At 40.9% G+C, this 6,000-nt stretch overlaps 1 protein-coding gene across 3 annotated transcripts in view; it reads left to right on the top strand.

Moving 5' to 3' along the window:
* The first annotated feature begins 6 nt into the window (after positions 1–6).
* The window catches only part of Ppm1a (protein phosphatase, Mg2+/Mn2+ dependent 1A), a 34,690-nt gene continuing 28,696 nt past the window's right edge, over positions 7–6,000 (top strand). The window contains exon 1 of one of the 3 annotated variants that reach the window (XM_055595292.1): positions 7–38. The gene's annotated coding sequence lies outside the window, so the exon portion shown is untranslated. Of the gene's footprint in view, positions 39–3,898; positions 3,982–5,576; positions 5,652–6,000 lie in introns of those variants that run through there. The other 2 variants (XM_055595294.1, XM_055595293.1) reach the window with 2 other exon arrangements.

Below are 6,000 nucleotides of genomic sequence, written 5' to 3'. Positions count from 1 at the left end.
GGCCGACCGACGGACCCGCCCGCTCGCGGCTGCTCCGGGTAAGCGCGGCGCGAGGGCGAAGGCGAGGGCGAGGGCGAGGGCGGCGGGGCGGGCGGGCGGGCCTGCGCGGCGGCGGCGGCCAGGCCTGGGGCCTGTAAACAAGCCGGGCGTCTGCCCGGGCGATCCCGGAAGGAGACGCGACGACTCCACCCCCTGGGCGGCCTCCTCCGGGAGCCCGCGGCGGGCGGCGAGGGGTTAACGCGCGGCGGGGGCGGGGGCGGGGTGTGCGCGGCGGCGGGGAGGGGGCGCGACCCTCGGCGGGCGGGCCCCAGCCCCCGCGGAACTTTCCGGGAGCCCGGAGCCGGGTCGCCCCTTGAAGCACACCAGTCCCCCACGATTTGGGAACTCGGCCCCTGGGTTGAAAGTGAGAGACCTCCCCCCCCTGCCCCAAAACTCGGTAGTCATGCCTCCGCTCCATTCATTATTCCGACTGCGAGCAAAGCCATTGAAGTGAACGGCAGGTTTTGCATCATTTTGGCCGTGTATATTGGAGGAAAGTTCTCTATGGTAGAGTTTAGTTGAGAGTTGAGGCGCGGCTCCCTTCTGCGTGTGGGTTGTAAATACACTCGGGTCCTTTTCTTGAAAGACAGCTGGCTGTGGAGAGCCTTCTGCCAACTGGAGTTATAGATGTTTTGCAGATTTCACCATCCGAAGTATTCTTTTTTTCTCTCTTGCTCTTCTCTCAGTGGTACTTAAAAATCCACAAAGGTCAGAGTTGCCACCCCCACCTCAGGTTTCCTTCTAGTTGGAATAATTCGCCTGATGTATTTTTAAACGTGGTTAAGAGTATGAGGAGACTGGCATTGTTTGAGGAGAAGAAATGATTTTTGACGTTATGGAAATTAGTAATTTTCAACAGTTCTGAGAAGAAAAAAACAAAACGACAACAACAATCTTTTCAAACCCCGGCTTTCAGGTTTCAAACAGGACCACTTTCTCGACGGAGGGGAAACCCTCTCCAGAGTCACAGAACTTAAAGGGTCTCTTCTGGGCCTTAGGGTTTCTGAGCGTTCACTCCTTAGTGAAGCAGTGCCTGGTCCCCAACCTCCCTTTAACCAGACAGAATACTTCATTTTCACACTTTTTTGTGTTCTGGGCCTTTGCCAAAGATTATTCCTGTACTTACAGAGGAAACTGGAGACTAGAAAGATAGCAAGCAGTTTGACCCCTGCTTCTCAACCTTCCATGCTGCCTTTAAATGTCAGCTTTACTGTTTAATCATTTGAAGCACAAAAAGTGTATTATCTTCGCTGTGTTACAGTTCTGTTCTGGGTTTTTGGTGTTTGTTTTGTTTTGAATTGCTGGAGATTTAGCCCAGGGCCTCTTGCGTGGTACAAGGGTTACGTTCCCATCCCAAGTCTCTTCATCTGTCTATTTTTGTATATACATCCGATTAAACAACTATGTTGGGATGACTGCTTTTAAACTGGAAGTTTACAGCAGCAACACTGAAATTATAATGAACTACACGTGTAGGTGTGTTCAAAAAATTTTATTTAATGCTAAACACTCATTTTACATCTGGGAAGTAATTACAATGGTGGCATAAAATATTAAGATGGATAACTGTTTCTCATCAGTTTTCGTAATATATTACCATATGTCTAAAAACAGAATAATTGGCTATTGGAAGGATCAAGTTGCTTCTTGGAAGGTCTGCATCTCTATATTTTCACATGGCTTGAATAACTATATTTCAGTATGAAGGGCTGAGGTGATAAACCTTAATTATAGCATAACCCAATGAAAGGAACGCTGCTCTGCTAGAAACATGCTGGAAAATATCTGTATTCACAAACAAGTCATTTAATTTTTAGAGTCTCCGCTTCTGTATCAGTAATGCCAAGGGGGTAGTTTATATCATCACAAATACTGTCTATTATTATTATTATTATTTTTTGTTCTCTTGACATTATGTGACTGTTAAACATACCTTTAACTGATATGTGCCAGCCAGTTAGATGTTTTAGCATTCTGAAGTTGACTTCTCTTTCTGGGTTCTGTTCTTTGGAAGAGAACCTGAAGCTTGCAGCTGTGCTTTAGGGAAGCTTCCTGTGGTCCTTCTCTTGCCATTGGGAAGAGACAGAAGAATGGACATCCTGTGGAAACAGCATGTTTAAAGAAGCTAGGACTCTCAGTAGTTAGACATGATGCACATTCTGAGAGTACATTTTATATATATATATATATGTATATGTGTATATATGTATATGTGTGTATATATATATATATACACATACATACATGTATATGTATGCATACATATATAGAGTTTGGTTAAAGCTGAGTGTTGTTGATTTTGTCTCATTAAACTTTTGTTTGGAAATTTACCTAATACCTAGTTGACCACTCCTCCCCCCAAATGTATAGCAACCTTTTTTGTCACCTGTTAAATTAAGTGGTTACTAAATGGCTGCATCTTTCTAATTTTTTCAGACCACACCTTGACTGTTTACTATATGGCCAATAAAATATTGCTGATTGTGGTTTAACCAAAATTACTCCTTTACTTGATAATTTAAAACTAAAGACTGGATTGTCCTAAAGCTAGTCTGTACAGATACAGAAATAATTCTGATATATATTTGATGTTCCCTTCAAATGATCATCTTTCCATCCTTAATCAGATCAGAAGACAGTCTTAAACAAAAATCAGTTCATGCAGAGTTGACACGAAAAGATAAAGTAAGTCATATCCCTTTGACATACATACAGGGGTGGACCTCCAAAGAGGAGAAACAGGTAACACGGAGTAATTGGGAAGAGATTTCTTGTATGTGTTGTCATGTTTGTCCTGTCTTCAGATAACAAAAATATTTAAAAGTTCTGTTGCCTCACATATTATTTTCCTGTTTTTAGCAAGAATGTATATATTTTCTGGCACGTTAGCCATTCTCATGCAAGAAGCTTGGGTAATGTATAGCAAAAGAAAGGTTGATGATATTTTTAATTAATTAATTAATTTGTATACAGAGTTCTGCTTACATGTACACCTGTATGACACAAGAGGACACCAGCTCTCATTACAGATGGTTGTGAGGCACCATGTGGTTGCTGGGAGTTGAACTCAGGACCTTTGGAAGAGCAGCCAATCCTCTTAACCTCTGAGCCATCTCTTCAGCCCATATTTTTTCTTCATACTTTTTAATGTTTAATGTACTCCATATTATATATTTTAAAAATTTTTTTGTTTTGTTTTTTGAGACTGTATCTCACTACACTGCTTTGGCTGGCCTTGAACTCACAGAGATCCACCTGACTCTTCTCTCCCCAGTGTTGGGATTAAAGGCATTTGCCACCACAAGTGGCTATAAGTAACAATTTTAGACCTCGTTACATATTTCCAGAATATACACACATATATATTAATGAGTTTAACCTTATATTACCTGTCTGTATACTACCACACTCTGAACTGTTTTGTTTTGTTTTTGCCAAGGGTAGAGAAAGTATTGAGTGTAGTGAGCTCTATATACCTTTACCTAAAATGTACTAAGATTTGACAATTTTTATAAGGAACTAAGAAGTGAAAATTTATATATGTTGGTAAATTGGACTATCAGGCTAGGGAGCTGCCTCTGGTTAAGAACATTTGCGGTTCGTGCAGCAAAGAGCTGAGATTTGGTTCCCAGCACCTACATGGCAGCCCATCAGTTACTGCAGTTCCAGGGACTCTGATTCCTTCTGGCTCCCAGCTGTGGTGAGCAGGCAGACATGTAGACAAAGCATTCATACACGTAAATAAAAATAAATAAATCAGACTATAGATACTGCGTTTTTTTGTTTTTTGTTTTTTTTCAAGACAGGGTTTCTCTGTGTAGCCCTGGCTGTCGTGGATTCACTTTGTAGACCTCTGCTTCTCCGAGTGTTGGGATTATAGACCTGCGTCACCTTACCTGGCTTATACTGTTTTTAATAGAGATGTCTTCAGCATTGTTTTGAGTGAGTAATAAAGAGGAAACTTTAGTTTTCATAATAATTCTTAATGCTTTTGTTTGTAACCTATTAACTCAAGTGTATGTAGTATTAATATTTGGCCTCTGAATTAAAATTCATTAGTTTTGAGGCAGATGATTTGAAAATCATGACACAGAAGTTCTGGATAAATAGAAGTAAGCAAATAATAAAAGCTATACTTACCAGCAGTGGTGGCGCACACCTTGCCTTTAATCCCAGGATGTGGGGCAGGCAGAGGCATGTAGATCTCTGTTAGTTCAAGACCAGCCTGGTCTACAGAGCAAGTTAGTTCCAGGACAGACAAGGGTATGTACAGACAAGGACAGACAGAGAAATCCTGTCTCGAAAAACAAACAAAAAAGCCCTATAGTCTATTGACAATTTATTGCATAAAGCTCTAATTTTTTCACAGCAGCCCTCTAACGTACATGATGTTATCTCCTCTTAATAATAGTTTTCCACCTCTTGGTTTAATCAACCCTGACTCAATATTTTTAAGTTGCATATGTTTCTAAACATTTATAGACTTTCATGTAATATTCCCTGAACAGTATAGCTTAATTTACTCATCATTTCCATTGTATTTGGTATTAAAGTGATCTGAAGGTGACTTAAAGTATACAAGTGGGTAGGAATAGGTTATGTTCCTATAGGAAATACTACACCATTTTAAATGAGGGACGTTGCAGAATCATAGATTTAAAAATAGTCTTAAAATAGCCCTGAGTGGGTTCTCTCAATTAAAAAGACCTTGTTCCTGGAACCAGAATTTTCAAAGCTCAATGTTAGTATTTCTGAATCATGGCATTCTGGATTTTAAATTAGTAAATGTATGTTGTTGTCTTCATCTGCATGAATCCCCTCAAAAAGGATGATGTGTGGTGATGCTTATTTTTTCCATTTCCAGGGCTTTGGACATTAAAGCCCAAAATTCTGTCCTGCACCTGCCACTGTGAGATTGAGGAGTAGCATTAATATACTCTTGAATGGCTGAGAGCCTTAGTACAGAACCTGAGGAGCTATTTCTGAGTAGATGAAACCAGTACAGCCTCAGGGAAGGATCCATTAAGAAGCAGGGGCAAGACTACCCTTCAAAAGCTAGAACTTGGTCTGCTTCCCACAGAGTGGATGTTCTTGACTGATTCACTTGATTTTAAGCCTCAGGTCTTTACAAATCTGGCAAACAGAAATGTCTTTTACAAGGTCGTAAAGGTTGGGTGGAATAAAGGCTTGTATTGGTCATGGTGGCTCATACCGGCACATGGTGTGATCTCTTGAGTGTCATGCCAGCCATTCTGGTCTATATAGGGAGCTAAAGGTCTGCCAAAGCTACACAGCAAGACCTTGACTCAAAAGAGGCCTGGGGCACATGACATTTTCCATCATAAAGTACGTACCAAGTGAATGGTAGCTATTGTTACTAAGTTTATGGAAGTTTAAGATACTGGGGGAAATAACTGTCAGAATGTGATTAGAAAATTGAGAACATGTAAAGACTGTTGGTATATGCACAGAATAAAAGTTGAGTAGGAAGAAAGTGAAAATTTTGCTTGGTTTTCTAGGGTTGGAAAGACTCATGGCTGGGTTTGAAGTTGGTGATGAGGCAATAGTAGATGGTAAAATTGATGGTGAAGAATAGCAGCAATGAAGCAAAGGTGAGAATAAGTTGGGAAGGATAGAGTTGGTATTTTGAAGAGGAGTTAAATTTCATGTCTAGAAAAGATAAAAATAAAGAAACTACATTATTCTGCTTGACTCAATTATGCCTGTTTTAAAAACCCCTAAAGGACATTAATAAGGCTTTGTGACTGTTCTGGGTTAAGTAAGGCTGAACACTTGAAGTCTTACTACCTCAACCCGGAGCAGCACCAGCACTGTGACTGGCCTCTCCCCACTAATCCTGTACCACCACTAATCCATTCTATAAATACAACATTCTTCCCCAAATAATGTTCATCCTCTTGCTTCAGTGCTTCCCATTTGGCCCCTTCTATGCTTAAATCC

The sequence above is a fragment of the Psammomys obesus genome, unplaced genomic scaffold (genome assembly GCF_907164565.1).
Source record: "Psammomys obesus unplaced genomic scaffold, mPsaObe1.curated_primary_1811, whole genome shotgun sequence".
Taxonomy (NCBI): domain Eukaryota; kingdom Metazoa; phylum Chordata; class Mammalia; order Rodentia; family Muridae; genus Psammomys; species Psammomys obesus.
The sequence above is the reverse complement of the archived record's forward strand: the minus strand, read 5'-3'. Positions and strand labels throughout refer to the sequence as shown.